The following is a 15,393-nucleotide window of genomic DNA, read 5'->3' as shown; positions in this document are numbered from 1 at the left end:
TTAAAGAAAGCTCTTTCCTCATTCTTTTACTCAACCCTGTATATCAGAAAAAAAGGATGTGCCCAACCAAATGGAAGGAAAAAATAACTGAAGTTAGTGAAGACTGTCACCAGAAAGAGATGGTGCACTTTTAAATGGCACGGACTGAAATTTGGCTTTATTTTCCTAATTTTTTTCCCAGAATCTTAAGAAAATTGCTATAATTTGAGATCCAAACAGGATCTGTAGTTGCATTTTTTTGCCTAAGGGATACTTATTTAATGAAAAGCCTTTACTAGGCTTTGTGTTCCTTGTTTTCATTAAACATGCTTTTTAAATTTTTCCAGCCAAACTTAGACACAGCACATATCCATATATAAATGTAGTAGTGAATATGGGCCTGAAGGAGTAGTTTAGAGAATGGTGGGGCTGGCTTTTAAACAAAAAGTAATGGAGTCTTCTTTATTAATTCCTTCTCCTCTTGGTTCTTTGATACTCTCTTCTCATTTTTTTTAAAGAATATATTTTATGAGTAGAATTAACTAAAGGTTGAAATTTATGGCCAGGAGTTAGGCAGTTTTTAAGGGTCCCTTCCCACCCAGAAAACTATAGTTGAATAGTTGAATTAAATATTGGACTATAGTTGAGTTAAATTGTAGTCTAATAGTTGAATTAAAGAATTTTTAATTGCTGTTTTTTTCCTACCATTATCTGAGGAAAACATGAAAATATCAGTCACATTGCTCTCTAGTGTGTTGGGATAAGTGGAATCTCAAAGTTGGAGTGAACATTTATTCATTCATCCATCGATTCATTCATTCCACACATAGATATTGGACACATTCTGTGTGCCCCGCAGTATGCTAGGCCTTGCAGATGCAATATACACTCATGAATAAAACAGACTTGATTGCTGCTTTCATGGATTTTACAGTTTGGCAATGGGGGAAAGAAGTTTAATTTGGGACAGGAAGAACAAGCATTAAAAACAATCACAACAATTCCTTGATTTTGTTAAGACATGTGAACAGATATGATGTTGATGGTAGGGAGAGGGGAAAGGGAGGGAGGCAAAGGAGGAATTGATAAAGGGGCACAAAAATCAACTATATTGTATATTGATAAATTAAAATAAAACAGAAAGCAATATTTATTCTTCTAATATCAGGAATGAACAAGTAGTTGAGCACAATTCATCAACATATGAAGAAGTTATACCTCAGTAGTGATACCTCCAGTTGATCCAGTGATACTACCAGTTGTAAAAATGAATTCTTTTTTTTTTTTTTTTTTTTTTTTGTAAATTGCGAATTTGGTATCTACTCTAAGTCATCCATACAGTTGAAAAAGTAATATTCTGAAAAGTCTTTTTTTGTTGTTCTCTTTCTAAGCAAAGTGTGGGAAGCATTCAGACTAAAAGCCTTTATGAGAATCTCCAGTTGTGTGAGATTTTTTAATGCTTAGTGATTAAAAGAAAAACTTTATAAGAAAAAAATTAATGTATTTTAATTGTGATAAGCATTACCAAAGAAAATCAAACCTGGCTTTTCTCAGGGAATGACAGTTAAGCAGGTAAGTAAGGGATGACTAGATTAGCCAACGTGGGGAGAAGGCACCCAAACAGAAAAAAGAAAGTTATGTGGAAAGGCCTGAAACAAGAAGGGCCCAAGTGGACCTGAGTTGTTGCAGTGTAGATAGCAAGATGGAGAATGGAATCATGTGAGTCTGGAGACCTAGTGGAGACTGATGTTGAAGGGCCATCTGAAGATTAGGGAATTTTACAGTGGTCATCCCTTATTTGCAATTTCACTTTCCATGGTTTCAGTTACCCATGGTCCAAAATTCATACGTTTTAAATTGCGTGCTGTTCTGAGTAGCATGACAAAATACATCATCCTGCTGCATCCAGCCCAGGGTGTGAATCATCCCTTTGTTCAGCTATCTATGCTGTATACACTACTCGCCCAGCATTCACTCCACAGCTATCAGTTATCAGATCGACTGTTGTGGTATCGCAGTGCTTGAGTCCAAGTAATCCTTATTTTATTTAATAATGGCCCCAAAATGCAAGAGTAATGATGCCGGCAATTTGGATATACCAAAGAGAAGCATAAAGTGCTTTCTTTAAGTGAAAAGGTGAATGTTCTCTACTTAATAAGGAAAGAAAAAAATTGTATACTGAGGTTGCTAAGTACACATCTTCTATCCGTGAAATTGTGAAGAATGAAAAAGTTTTACTGTCACACCTCAGACTGCAAAAGTTAGTACCACAGTAGGTGCTAAATGCTTAGTTAAGATGGAAAAGGCATTAAATTTGTGAATGGAAGACATGAACAGAAACTAGTTCTAATTGAAGGCAGTCTGGTTTGGTACTATTTGTGGTTTCAGTGCACCCACTGGGGGTCTTGGAACATATCCCCTCAGGATAAGTGGGGACTATTATGTTTTCATATAAGCAAAAAGTCATTAAATTTTATAAGCAGTAAGTATCGTGATTGGATTTGGATTTTTAAAAGATCCCTCTTGCTGCAGTGTGGAAAATATGAGTAGATTAACAGGAATAGAAACTGGAGAGACCAGTTTAGGAGGCTACAACAGTGGTAATGGTGGCTTTGATTAGGTTGATGGCAGTGGAGATGGAGAGAAGTAAGTATATTTAAGATACATCTAGAGTAAAGCTCATTAGTAAGCTACAATGTTGGAGGCATTGGTGAAGTAGGAGATTTCTTAGATGAGCCTCTGGTTTCTGATGTGAAAAATCAGGTGTATAATGGTATGGTTACTGATATAAGGTATTTGGAAGTGGAGTTCATTTAGAAATACTATACTTGAGAAGCCAGAGATGTCCAAGTAGAACTATCCAGAAAGGTGTTGATGTGTGGAGCTGAAAATACAAAATTAAGAGTCACTGACATGAATGATCTTTGAAGCCATGGGATTGAATGAGATTACCTAAGGAAAGAGATAGAGAAGTTAGCTTTAGGTCAAGTCCTACAGAGTTCATGACTTTTTGAAGATTGACTATAGTGGGGAGAGGCTGGAAAAGGAGCCTGAGAAGGAGCAACTAAAGACATAGGCAGTTTAGGAGAGTTTACTGTCAGTAGAGGCTACAGGAAACTCGGCTTCAGTAAGGAGATAGTGAGCTGTGTGTGATGATGCCAAAGGTCAGTCAAGTGCAATATGGACTAATTTGGCTAATGGAGGTAATTGATGACTTCAGAAGAAGCTCTTTCAGTAGAAATGTACAGGGAAAAAGCAGACTAGGAGGGATAGGGGAGTGCACAGGAAGTGAATAAGTGGAGAAAGAAAATGCCCAACTATTTCAGGCATTTAGCTGTGAAGTAGGAAACTGAGTTATAACCAGAAATATGAAGTGCATTTTTTTTTTTTAAGATAAAAGATTCTCAAGCATGTTTAATCACAAGTAAGGGAAGGAAAAAAAGATAGGTTGAAGACATAGGAGAGAGAAGCAATAATCTGTAATACAAGTTTTTTGAAAAGACAGGCAGAGTGTTGATGTAGAGAGAGAGAGTAGAGGTTTCACTGAAGTCAAGTAACAATTGTTAAGTTAGGCCATTGAACAAACAAGCTGTAAGAGCAAGTGTCCTTCTCTGAGAATAAGAGATCTTAGTCAGTTCAGAGAAGACAGATACTAAGTGCTCTAGATAGGATTATAGAAGTAGGTGCCTCAGGTCAGGTGGAAGAGAAAGGGTGCTAGAAGATGAAGCAGTGAGACCTGAATGTTGGATGGGTTGTCCAGGTGGACAGTGTATATCTCGACTTGAGATGTAAAGTTAAAAATGGTGAGTTAAGCATTAAGTTCTTTAGTGAACGAAGAGTAGTGTTCAGTAAATAAATGACAGCAAAGGCTAGGGAATAACTGGGATTCATGAGGTTTGAAAGCATGGAAATTTTTACAAAAATGAGAAATAATGATTGAAAAGCTGCATTTGGGGTCCAAAGAAAATAATACCAATGCTCAGGTGCAAGGAGTATGAGAGAATAAACATTCTCCATTCAAAAGGGCTGCTGAGAAACCAGTATGCTTAAAGGACAACCAGATTCTAATTAAAGCAAAGAAGTAAACAGCAATATTTCTACAAGAGGTAAAAACTGTGGAAGAGTTTGTTGATAATAAAGCATAGGCTTCATAGGGCACCACCTAAGGGTTCAGGAGTGGAAGAAGAAAAATGGGAGGGTGAGCAAGCAGGAGGGAACTACAAACTGCAGAGTTATGTGAGAATAACAGCACGGGCAAGAATAAGTGAGGAGAGGATCGTTAACTAAAGATCATCTAGTCCTGTTATCTGGGAATCCCCTTGAAAAGTGTATATTTTTAAAGCAAATGCGAGAGTTGCTGAGTGAAGAAGTAGGTGACTTACGGTGCAATCTACTGACCATTCCTGAGGGATTTGATGGTTGTTCTTACTCTGCTTACCACACAAAGAGCTATTCTTTTTCCTAGTCCCTCTCTCCCACTTTCTTCCCACTCCTGTAGTTTCTCTTTCCTTTCCTTCTCATAGATAGTCTTTCTTAGCCCTTCTTTCTCTTCTGTCTCTTCCTCTGGCCACAGGCATCCCAAGAGCCACAGATGGCATTTGTGTCTAAGAAGAGGCGGCACACTCTTAGGTGAAAGCATTCATTACAGTGTGAGGAACTAGCATAAGAAAGAACTGCTGTGTCTGGCTTCATGCAGTGAGGTTGAAGAAGTGATTGCTCTAGCTACCGATAAACAGCAGCACAGCCTCTGTGAAATTGAGCCCATCAAACCCAAACACCTGTTCATTTTATGGCAGCTTTCGTAGACACCCAGGATAGAGTCCAGGACAGTTAGATTTGCTGTCCTGCTAGGACAAGGATGTGAGTGTAGAAATACTGTTTATTGTGCTCTCATTTCCTCCTGTTTTTCCTGGGTACTGATGAATATAAGAATTCATTGAAGCATCTTATAAAAAATTATAAGGTTATAGAATTACTAAAGTTAATAACTTCCCTTTTGTCTTAGCTGCATATATACTTACGTTTCCTTTTTATTTCACACATGACTGAGTGTTGTACCTCTTACGCAAGCAAGTTTTACAAATTCTCACATTGCTTCTTGCCACATTTATGTTTGCCTCTTGCCTCCTTGTCTGTCACCATTTTTGTCTGTCACTTCTGCCTTCTGCTACCTGTCACTTCTTCTGATTCCAGTCATATTTCTGCCCTACTGTCACTTTCTTTTTGAAGCATCTGCTTATTATATTCTCAGACTTCACCTCTTCAGACTCTGAAACTTCCTCATTTATCACCTATCTTGGAATTGAAGAAGTAATCATACTTATACATAAAATAAAGATGATTCTATGTAAATAATTAAATCATTATTTTCAAGTTCTAGCACTATTAGTTCAAACTATTCCTAAACCTACGGGTGTTTTTCTTTTATACTGTTGTTGATTATCAAATCCCTCCCTGATCCTTCATAAATATTGAGAAGTAATTTTTTATTTCATTGAAGTTTTATATTATTGAAAATGTTTGTTTCACTGTACATATTCATGTCAAGACTCTTGGACATAGCAAACAATACATGATATCATACATAGTGCTTAATCATACAGCTGATCAGCAGATAATAGATATTTGGAGAACATAAAAATAGTACTAAATAGTATTAGACAGTTTTTTCTAGTAGCATTTTTTAGAAAGAAGAGACTTTACAATGTAAGGAATCCTATTGATAGACCATGGAAATAAAATGAATATTGGGATCAAAAATGTCTCATTTGGTGGATGCACACTTAAGTTAAAGAACGAATCTTCCCTAACAACAATGTGACAGTATTCCTAAATGACCTTTGGAACCTACTGGGCATTTCACAAAGTAAACAAAATTCCCCTTGCAAGTTCTGACAACTGCTAGGCATTTTGGATGAAGTAGGCCTCTTGGCAGAACATATGACCCACGTGGCATGTTCCCTGTGTCCTACGTTTGGCTAGGTTTCATACAAAGCATTTTTGCCAATGGAAACCCTGACCCTATAATGGACAAGATTCATATGTCATAAGAAGACTGTCCAGAAGAAAATATACTACATGGATATAGCTACAGCAAAACAGCATCCTCCCCACCCCATCCCCGCCACTGCACACACACAGAATTGCTCCATAAAATCAGACTTTTGAGGTCTGACAATCCACTGGCCTGCTTTTTAAAATAAGGATTTTTTTCACGCTCCATCCCCATAAATTTTGACTCATTAGGTCTGGAATATGGTATAGGAATCTGTTTTTAGCAATCAAATCTATTGGTAATTGAGACGTCTTATATAGCCATTTTGTACAGAAAAGAATAGTATATTTCTACATTGAAACTCTTAGAAATGTTAAGCAGGATGATGCGTAGAATTCAACTATGTGTAGAATCCTGTTTTATTTTCTTTTTGAGTTTTTGTTCATTTGTTTCAAAGGTGACTTGTGATGCTATCTCATACTTTCTAAATATAATCATACATCTGGGTGGAAAAAAACTGATAATGAAATTCTGACTGAGTTTAAAGTAGACATAAAATAATTTGGTAAATATCTACAAATGATTATTTTTAAATATATTTAAATTTTTTTATGTAAAATATGACAGATTTTATATAAGATGTAACATACATGAACATTAACTGGTAAATCTTAAATGCAGTTGTGTGTTTTAGAATATGTTATGAGTAAATATAATTGCAAAAAGAAAACAATTCCTATTCACTGGCTAAATTAGCACTTGTAATTCTACTGTTAGTGAGCCTCTTGTTGAAGTTAGCCATAGCTTACAGTAAATTGAACGTGCACTAGAGACTTCTAAGACATGAACTATAAATTATCTTTGTGAAATTATGAAAAACTTAGTTTTGGGCGGCATAAACTCCATTAAAATGTGGAGAGGTCATTGTTCATGAGGCAGGGACTTTGTTTTATTCACTACCTTATCCCTAGCATCTAGAAAAATGCCTGGAATGTAACAGGCATTCAGTAAGGATTTGAAAGAATGGATGGATGGATGGTTGGATGAACGGACAATTGAATAGTATTTACATATGAGTATTATATCTCTAAAAGCCTTTGGATCCAAATAATATTTTTAATTATTTTGCCATTGCTAACTTACTCTTGGAAATAATTTTATGCAAAGTGTTTAAAAGAGCCCGATAATATGTGTATAATAAAGTGTTCATTTAAAATTGCTTTTAGACCAAACCAGCAACATAAACTGTCCTTTTTTATTTTCCTCCATATTCTGTAAGATGCAGTAAACTGTACGCATTTGGAGATAAGGGAATGTATCTTTTTGTCTTTGTATATCCAGTGTGTAATGTAGTTCTTTTTTTTAATTAAATGAAAAATCATATATATTTCTGGCACGTAACAAGATATTTTGATATATGTATACATTGTGCAATGATTGAATCAAGCTAATTAACATATTCATCACCTCACTTTTTTGAGATGAGCACACTGAAAATCTACTCTCTTAGCAATTTTCAAGTATACATTATTATTTACTTAGTCACCATGTTGTACAATAGATCACCATTCCTCCTGCCTGAGACTTTGTACCCTTGAACCAACATCTCCCCAAGCTCCACCCCTCACACACGACCCTTGGTAACCACCGTTCTACTCTCTGCTTCTAAGAGTTTGATTTTTTTAGATACCACATACTAGGGTACTTCAAAAGGCTCATGGAAAGATTCATATGATTGTTTAATTCTGTTTTTCCAAAAACTTTTGAAGTACGAGTGTATAGGTGAGATCATGCAGTGTTTGTCTTTCTGTACCTGGTATATTTCATTTAGCATAAGTTCCCACAGGTTCATCCATGTTGTCCCAACTGACAGAATTTTAATCTTTATTAATGCTAAATAGTGTTCCACTATGTATATATACACATTTTCCTTAATCATTCATCCACTGATGGACACTTAAGTTGATTCCATATATCAGCTATTGTGAGGATGCTACAGTGAACATGGGACTACAGATATCTTTTCAACACACTAATTTTAATTCCTTTGGATATATACAGAGAAGTGGAATTGCTGGATCCTGTCGTAGTTCTTTTTTGGGTTTTTTTTGAGTAGCCTTCATACTGCTTTTCGTAATGTCTGTAGTTAATTTACATTCCCACCAGTAATGTAGGAGGGTTCCCTTTTCTCCACATCTTCGCCACTACTTGTTATCTCTTGTCTTTTTGATAATAGCCATTCTTAAAAGGTATGAAGTAAGATATCATTGTGGTATTAGTTTGCATTTCCCTGATGATTAGTGTTATTGAGCACCCTTTTCATATATCAGTTGGCCATTTATTTTGAGAAATGTCTGTTCAGGTCCTTTGCCCATTATTTAATTGGGTTATTTGTTTTCTTGCTATTAAGTTGAGTTCCTTATATATTTTTTACGTTAACACCTTATCCAGATGTATGGTTTGCAGATATTTTCTCCCAGGCTGTAGTTGTCTCATCATTGTTGATTATTTCCTTTTATGAACAGAAGGATTTTACTTTGATGCAATTCCATTTATCTATTTTGCCTGTGCTTTTTGGGTCATATCCAAAAATCATTTGCCAAGATCAATGTCTAGAAGCTTTTTCTGTATGTTTTTTTCTTATAATAGTTTCTTCTCAGGTCTTATGTTTAAGTCTTTAATCTTTTTGAGTTGATTTTTTTTTTATATGGGGTAGATAAGGGTCCAATTTCATTCTATTGCATGTGGATTACAGTTTTCCCACACTATTTATTGAATAGACTGTTCTTTCCCCATTGCGTGGTCCTGCTAAGTTTGTTGAAGAGAAATTGATTGTAAATGCATAGATTTATTTCTGGGCTCTCTGTCATGTTCCATTGGTCTATGTGTCTGTTTTTATGCCAGTACTATACTGTTTTGATTATTGTAGCTTTATACTATGTTTTGAAATCAAGACGTGTGATAGCTTTGTTTTGTTGTTCTTGTTGTTGAAGATTGCTTTGGCTTCTCAAGGTCTTTTGTTTCCATTAATTTTAGAATTTTTTTTCTATGAAATATGTCATTGGAATTTTGATAGGAATCACATTGAATCTGTAGATCACTTTGGGTAGTAAAGACATTTTAGCAATATTGTTTCCAATCCATGAACACAGGGTGTCTTTTCATTTATTTGTGTCTTCTTCAGTTTCTTTCATCAATGTTTTATTTATTTATTTATTTATTTTATTTTATTTTACTTCTCAAAATACATTGTACTTGATTTTCATGCCCTTTACTCATTCCTCTCCACCCCCTCCCCGTCCCCCACCACATCATATCTGTGCACGTGACTTAAATAGTTCAAGGAATTTTTGTGGTTATTCTGTCCTCTCCCCCCACCCTTTACTTGTTTGTGTGTTTATTTTTTAGCTCCCACAAATAAGTGAGAACATTTGGTATTTCTCTTTCTGTGCCTGACTTGTTTCACTTAATATAATTTTCTCTAAGTCCATCCATGTTGTTGTGAATGGTAGTATTTTGTTCTTTTTTATAGCAGAGTAGTATTCTATTGTGTAGGTGTACCACAGTTTCCCTAACCACTCACCAGATGATGGACATTTGGCTGATTCCAGTTCTTGGCTATTATATATAGACTGCAGTAAACATTGGAGTGCAGGTATCCCTTCAGCATGATGATTTCCATTCCTCTGGGTATATTGCCAGTGGCAGATTCTCTGGGTCATATGGTAGATCTACCTGTAATTGTTTGAGGAACCTCCATATCACTTTCCATAAAGGCTGCACCATTTTGCAACCCCACCAACAGCGGATGAGAATTTCTTTTTCTCTGCAACCTCTCCAGCACTTATCGTTCTCAGTCTTTTGTATATTAGCTATCCTAACTGGAGTGAGATGGTATCTCAGTGTGGTTTAGATTTGCATTTCCCAGATGTCGAGTGATATTGAGCATTTTTTCATGTGTCTGTTGTCCATTCGTATATCTTCCTTTGAGAAATGTCTGTTCAGCTCCTTTGCCCATTTTTTAATTGGGTTATTTTTGTTGTTGTTGTAAAGTTGTTTGCATTCCTCGTATATTCTGGATATTAATCCTTTGTCAGATGTATATTTTGCAAATATTTTCGCCCACTCTGTTGGTTGTTTTTTTATTCTGTTGATTATTTCTTTTGCTGTGCAGAAGCTTTTTAGTTTGATATAATTCCTTTTGTTTATTTTACCTTTAGATGCCTGTGCCTTTTGGGTCCTATTCATGAATTCTGTACCCACTCCTACTTCTTGGAGTGTTTCCCTTATGTTTTCTTTAAGGAGTTTTATTATTTCAGGATGTATATTTAATTCTTTAATCCATTTTGAGTTGATTTTGGTATACAGTGAAAGATACGGGTCTAGTTTCATTCTCCTAAACATGAGTATCCAGTTATCCCAGCACCACTTGTTGAAAAGGCAGTCTCTTCCCCAGCATGTAGCTTTGCTGCCTTTGTCAAAGATCAGATGGCTGTAGGTGTGTGGATTGATTTCTAGGTTCTCTATTCTGTTCCATTGGTCTGTGTGTCTATTTTTATGCCAGTACCATGCTGTTTTGGTTATAGCTTTGTAATATAGTTTAAAGTCAGGTAGTGTTATGCCTGCAGCTTTTTTTTTTTTTTTTTTTTTTTTTGCTCAGGATTGCTTTGGCTATGCGTGGTATTTTGTTGTTCCATATAGATGTCTGGATAGCTTTTTCCATCTCAGAGAAAAGTGTCATTGGAATTTTGATGGGGATTTCATTGAATCTGTAGATCACTTTATGTAGTATGGAAGTTTTCACAATATTAATTCTTCCAATCCAAGAGCATGGGATATCTTTCCATCTTCTTGTGTCCTCTTTAATTTCTCTCAACAGTGGTTTGTAGTTCTCTTTGTAGAGATTTTTCACATCCTTGGTCAGCTTTATTCCTAAATATTTTATTTTTTTGGTGGCTATTGTAAATAAGCTAGCTTTCTTGATTTCTTTTTCTGCATGTTCACTGGTGGAGTGTAAAAATGCTACTCATTTTTGTGTGTTGATTTTGTAACTTGCAACTTTCCTGAAACCATTTATCAACTCTAGGAGTTTTTATATAGAAGCTTTAGGCTGTTCAATATATAGGATCATATCATCTGCGAAATGGGACACCTTGACTTCATCCTTTCCAATCTGGATGCCCATTATTTCCTTCTCTTCTCTGATTGCTCAAGCTAGTACTTCAAACACTATGTTGAATAGGAGTGGTGAGAGTGGACATCCTTGTCTAGTTCCTGTTTTTAAGGGAAAAGCTTTCAGCTTTTCCCCATACAGGATAATATTGGCAGCGGGCTTATCATATATGGCTTTAATTATGTTTAGATATTTTCCGTCTATGCCTAACTTGTAGAGATTCTTTATCAGGAAAGGATGTTGAATTTTGTCAGATGCTTTTCCAGTGTCAATAGAGATGATCATGTGGGTTTTGTCTTTGCTTTTATTAACGTGGCATATCATATTTATTGACCTGCGTATGTTAACCAACCTTGCATCCGTGGGATGAATCCCACTTGATCATGGTGTATAATTTTCTGTATGTGTTACTGTATTCTGCTATCTATATTTTATTGAGGATTTTTGTATCTGTATTCATCAAGGATATTGGCCTGTAGTTTTCTTTTTTTGTTATATGTGTGTATGGTTTTGGTATCGGGGTGATGTTTGCTTCATAGAATGAGTTTGGGAGAATGGCCTCTGTTTCAGTCTTTTGGAACAGTTTGAGGAGAATTGGTATCAGTTCCTCTTTGAAGATTTGGTAGAACTCTAAACTGAACCCATTCAGTCCTGGGCTTTTCTTTGTTGGGAGCCTTCTGATAACAGCTTCAATCTCTTTTATTGTTATTGGTCTGTTCAGATATTCTATATTTTCTTGGCTCAATTTTCATAATTTGTGTGCAGCCAGAAATTTATCCATTTCCTCCAGATTTTCAAATTTGTTGGCATATAGATGTTTATAGTAGTCTTTAATGACTCCTTGTATTTCTGAGGTGTCAGTTGTAATATCACCTTTTTCATTTCTAATTTTTGTATTTGGGTATTCTCTCTTCTTGTTAGTCTTGCTAAAGGTTTGTTGATTTTATTAATCTTTTCAAAACAACTTTTTGTTTCATTGATCTTTTGTAGTGTTTTTTGTGTTTCTATTTCATTTAGTTCTGCTCTGATCTTAATTATTCCTTTCTGTCTACTAACTTTAGGTTTGGATTGTTCTTGTTTTTCTAGATCTTTAAGGTGAAGTGTTAGGTTATTTATTTGCCATCTTTCCATTCTTCTGAAGTAAACATTTAATGCAATAAATTTCCCCCTTAAAACTGCTTTTGGAGTATCCCACAGGTTTTGGTATGATGTGTCATTATTTTCATTAGTTTCAAGAAATTTTTTGATTTCATGTTGTATTTTTTCTTGGACCCACATGTCACATTAAGTAGAATGTTGTTTAATTTCCATGAGTTTGTATCATTTTCAGAGTTGCGTTTATTATTGATTTCTAATTTTAATCCATTGTGATCAGAAAAAATACATGGAATAATTCCAGTTTTTTTGAATTTGGTAAGACTTGCTTTGTGACCTAACATTTGGTCTATCCTGGAGAATGTTGCATGTGCTGATGAGAAGAATGAATATTCTGAGGTTGTTGGGTGGAATGTTCTGTAGATCTCTGCCAAATCCAATTGGTCTAAAGTATTGTTTAATTCTTGTGTTTCTCTGTTGATTTTTTGCCTAGATGATCTGTTCGATGATGAGAGTGATGTGTTCAGATCCCCTGCTATTATGGTGTTATTGTCCATTTCTTTTTTTAGATCTAATAGTGTTTGCTTTGTAAATCTGGCTGCTCTGACATTAGGTGCGTATATATTTATGATTGTTATGTCTTCTTGATGGATAGATCCTTTTATCATCATGTATTGGCCATCTTTATCTCTTTTAATGGTGTTCGCTTTAAAGTCTATTTTATCTGATATAAGAGTAGCTACTACAGCTCATTTTTCATTTTTACTTGCATGATATATCTTTTTCCATCCTTTCACTCTTAGTCTATGTGTGTCTTTACAAGTCAAGTGAGTCTCTTGGAGACAGCATATTGTTGGGTCCCTCTTTTCAATCTAGGCCGTCAGTCTGTGTCTTTTAAATGGGGAATTTAGTCCTGTTACATTGAGTTGTTATTGAAAGGTGTTGATTTACTCCTAGCATTATACTGATTTTTGTTTAGATGTCTTAAGTATCTTTTGTTCCTTTCTTTCAAATTTTCTGTTTGTCTTTTGTATTTGTTGGTTTCCTGGCATGATAGATAAACCATTTATTTTTTTTTCTCTTTTGTTAGCATTATTGTCTTGCTGGTAGGGATTGTTCTTTCTTGTGTATTCATGGCAGTGATGGTTGTTTTTGTGATATCAAACCCAGTACTTCCTTGAGAATTTCTTGTAGGGCTGGTTGTGTGGTAGCGAACTCCCACAGGTTTCGTTTGTCTGAGAAATATACTATTTGTCCTTCATTTCAGAAGAATAGCCTTGCTGGGTAAAGTATTCTTGGCTGGCAATATTTTGTCCTTTAGTGTTTTAAATATATCATCCCATTCTTTTCTGGCTTTTAGAGTTTCTGATGAAAAGTCTGATGTTATTCTGATTGGGGCTCCCTTATAGGTGACTTGCTGCTCTCTCTTGCAGTTTTTTAGATTCTCTCTTTGTCTTGGAGAGGACTTTTTGGGTTGAATGTGTTTGGTGATCTTTGGGCTTCCTGAATCTGGGGATCTGTGACTTTCCCTATACCTGCGAAGTTTTCTGCTGTTATCTCATTGAATATGTTTTCTATGCCATTTCCTTTTTCCTCCCCTTCTGGAATACTCATGATTCAGATATTTGAGCACTTAAGGTTGTCAGTTGTCTCTCTTAAGTTTTCTTCATTTTTTTTTTTTATTCTTTTTTCTATTTTCTGGTCTGGCTGTGATAATTCAAACAGCCTGTCTTCGAGGTTAGAAATTCTGTCTTCTGCTTGTTCAGGTCTGCTGGTTAAACTCTGTTGAGTTTTTTATTTCGTTGAATGAAACCTTCAGCTCCACAAGCTCAGCTACATTCTTTTTCAAGGCATTGATTTCTTTGTACATTTCTTCTTTCAGATCCTGTGTATTTTTTCTCATTTCATTGTGTTGTTTCACTGAGTTTTCTTGTATCTCATTTATTTTCCTTAGAATAGTTACTCTAAATTCCTTGTCTGTCATTTCAAAGACTTCCTGTTCTATAGGATCTAGTGCTTGAAAGTTATTAATTTCCTTTGGTGGTGACATACTTTCTTGATTTTTCATATTTCTGGTTTCTTTCCTTTGGTGTTTTGTCACTGTGGCCGGGGTGTCACAGTCCACTCGTTTCACCCTGTCTGGCTTGGATCCTGAAGGGACTGCTACTTCTGGACAGCAGAAACCTGGACCAGAGTCCTGCCCCACCTGCCTTCACCAGCTGGTCGGCTCGGGTTGTGGGAGCCTGGAGCCTCTCAAGTCACTCACAGAGACAGGATGGCCTGGGCCAGAAGTCCCACCCTGCCGACCTTCACCGGCTTGTTTGCCTCGGGGCCTGGGAGCCCAGGGCTTCTCAAGTCACTCACAGAGATGTGATGGCCTGGGCCAGAAGTCCCACCCCGCCTGCCTTCACCGGCTCATCTGGCTTGCATCTTGGGAGCCTGGAGCCTCTCGAGTCACTCACGGAGACGGGGTGGTCTGCACCAGAAGTCCCTCCCCAGCCCCACCTGCCTTCCATGGCAGACAGGCTTGGGGTGTGTAAAGTCAGAAGCTCTAAAGTCTCTCTATGGAATGGGGAACAACCTGAACTGGGGTCCTATGGCAGGCAGCTCCTGTCCGCTCCAGCACAGATTTTAGGTCCTCTGTCGCTGCTCAAAAGCTGCAAATTGATCACTCTGTGGGAGAGAGTGACACCAGGAACCAACTACTCTGCCATCTTGACCGGACTCTCATCAGTGTTTTATAGTTTACACTGTACAGATCTTTCACCTCCTTTATTAAATTTATTCCTAAGTATTTTATTGTTTGATGCTATTGTAAATGGGATTTTTTCTTTTCAGATATTTCATTGTTATTGTATAGAAACACTACTTATTTTCATGTGTTGCTTTTGTATCCTGCAACGTTACTAAATACATTTACTGGGGCTAACAGTTTTTTGGTGGAATCTTTAGGGTTTTCTATATATAAGATCATGTTACCTGCAAACAATTTAAGTTGTTTCTTTCCAATTTGGATGCCTTTAATTTTTTATTCTTGCTAAAACTTTCAGTACTGTGTTGAACATAAGTAGTGATAGTGGGCACCGTTGTCTTGTTCCTTATCTTAGAGGAAAAGTTTTCAATGTTTCACTGTTAAATGTGATGTTAGCTG

At 36.2% G+C, this 15,393-nt stretch overlaps 1 protein-coding gene across 2 annotated transcripts in view; it reads left to right on the top strand.

Annotated features, from left to right (window-relative positions):
* SHPRH (SNF2 histone linker PHD RING helicase) overlaps nucleotides 1-15,393 on the top strand; it is an 86,956-nt gene that overhangs the window by 57,030 nt on the left and 14,533 nt on the right. The gene's annotated exons all lie outside the window — the stretch shown is intronic.

The sequence above is a fragment of the Cynocephalus volans genome, chromosome 5 (genome assembly GCF_027409185.1).
Source record: "Cynocephalus volans isolate mCynVol1 chromosome 5, mCynVol1.pri, whole genome shotgun sequence".
Classification (NCBI taxonomy): Eukaryota; Metazoa; Chordata; class Mammalia; order Dermoptera; family Cynocephalidae; genus Cynocephalus; species Cynocephalus volans.
The sequence above is the reverse complement of the archived record's forward strand: the minus strand, read 5'-3'. Positions and strand labels throughout refer to the sequence as shown.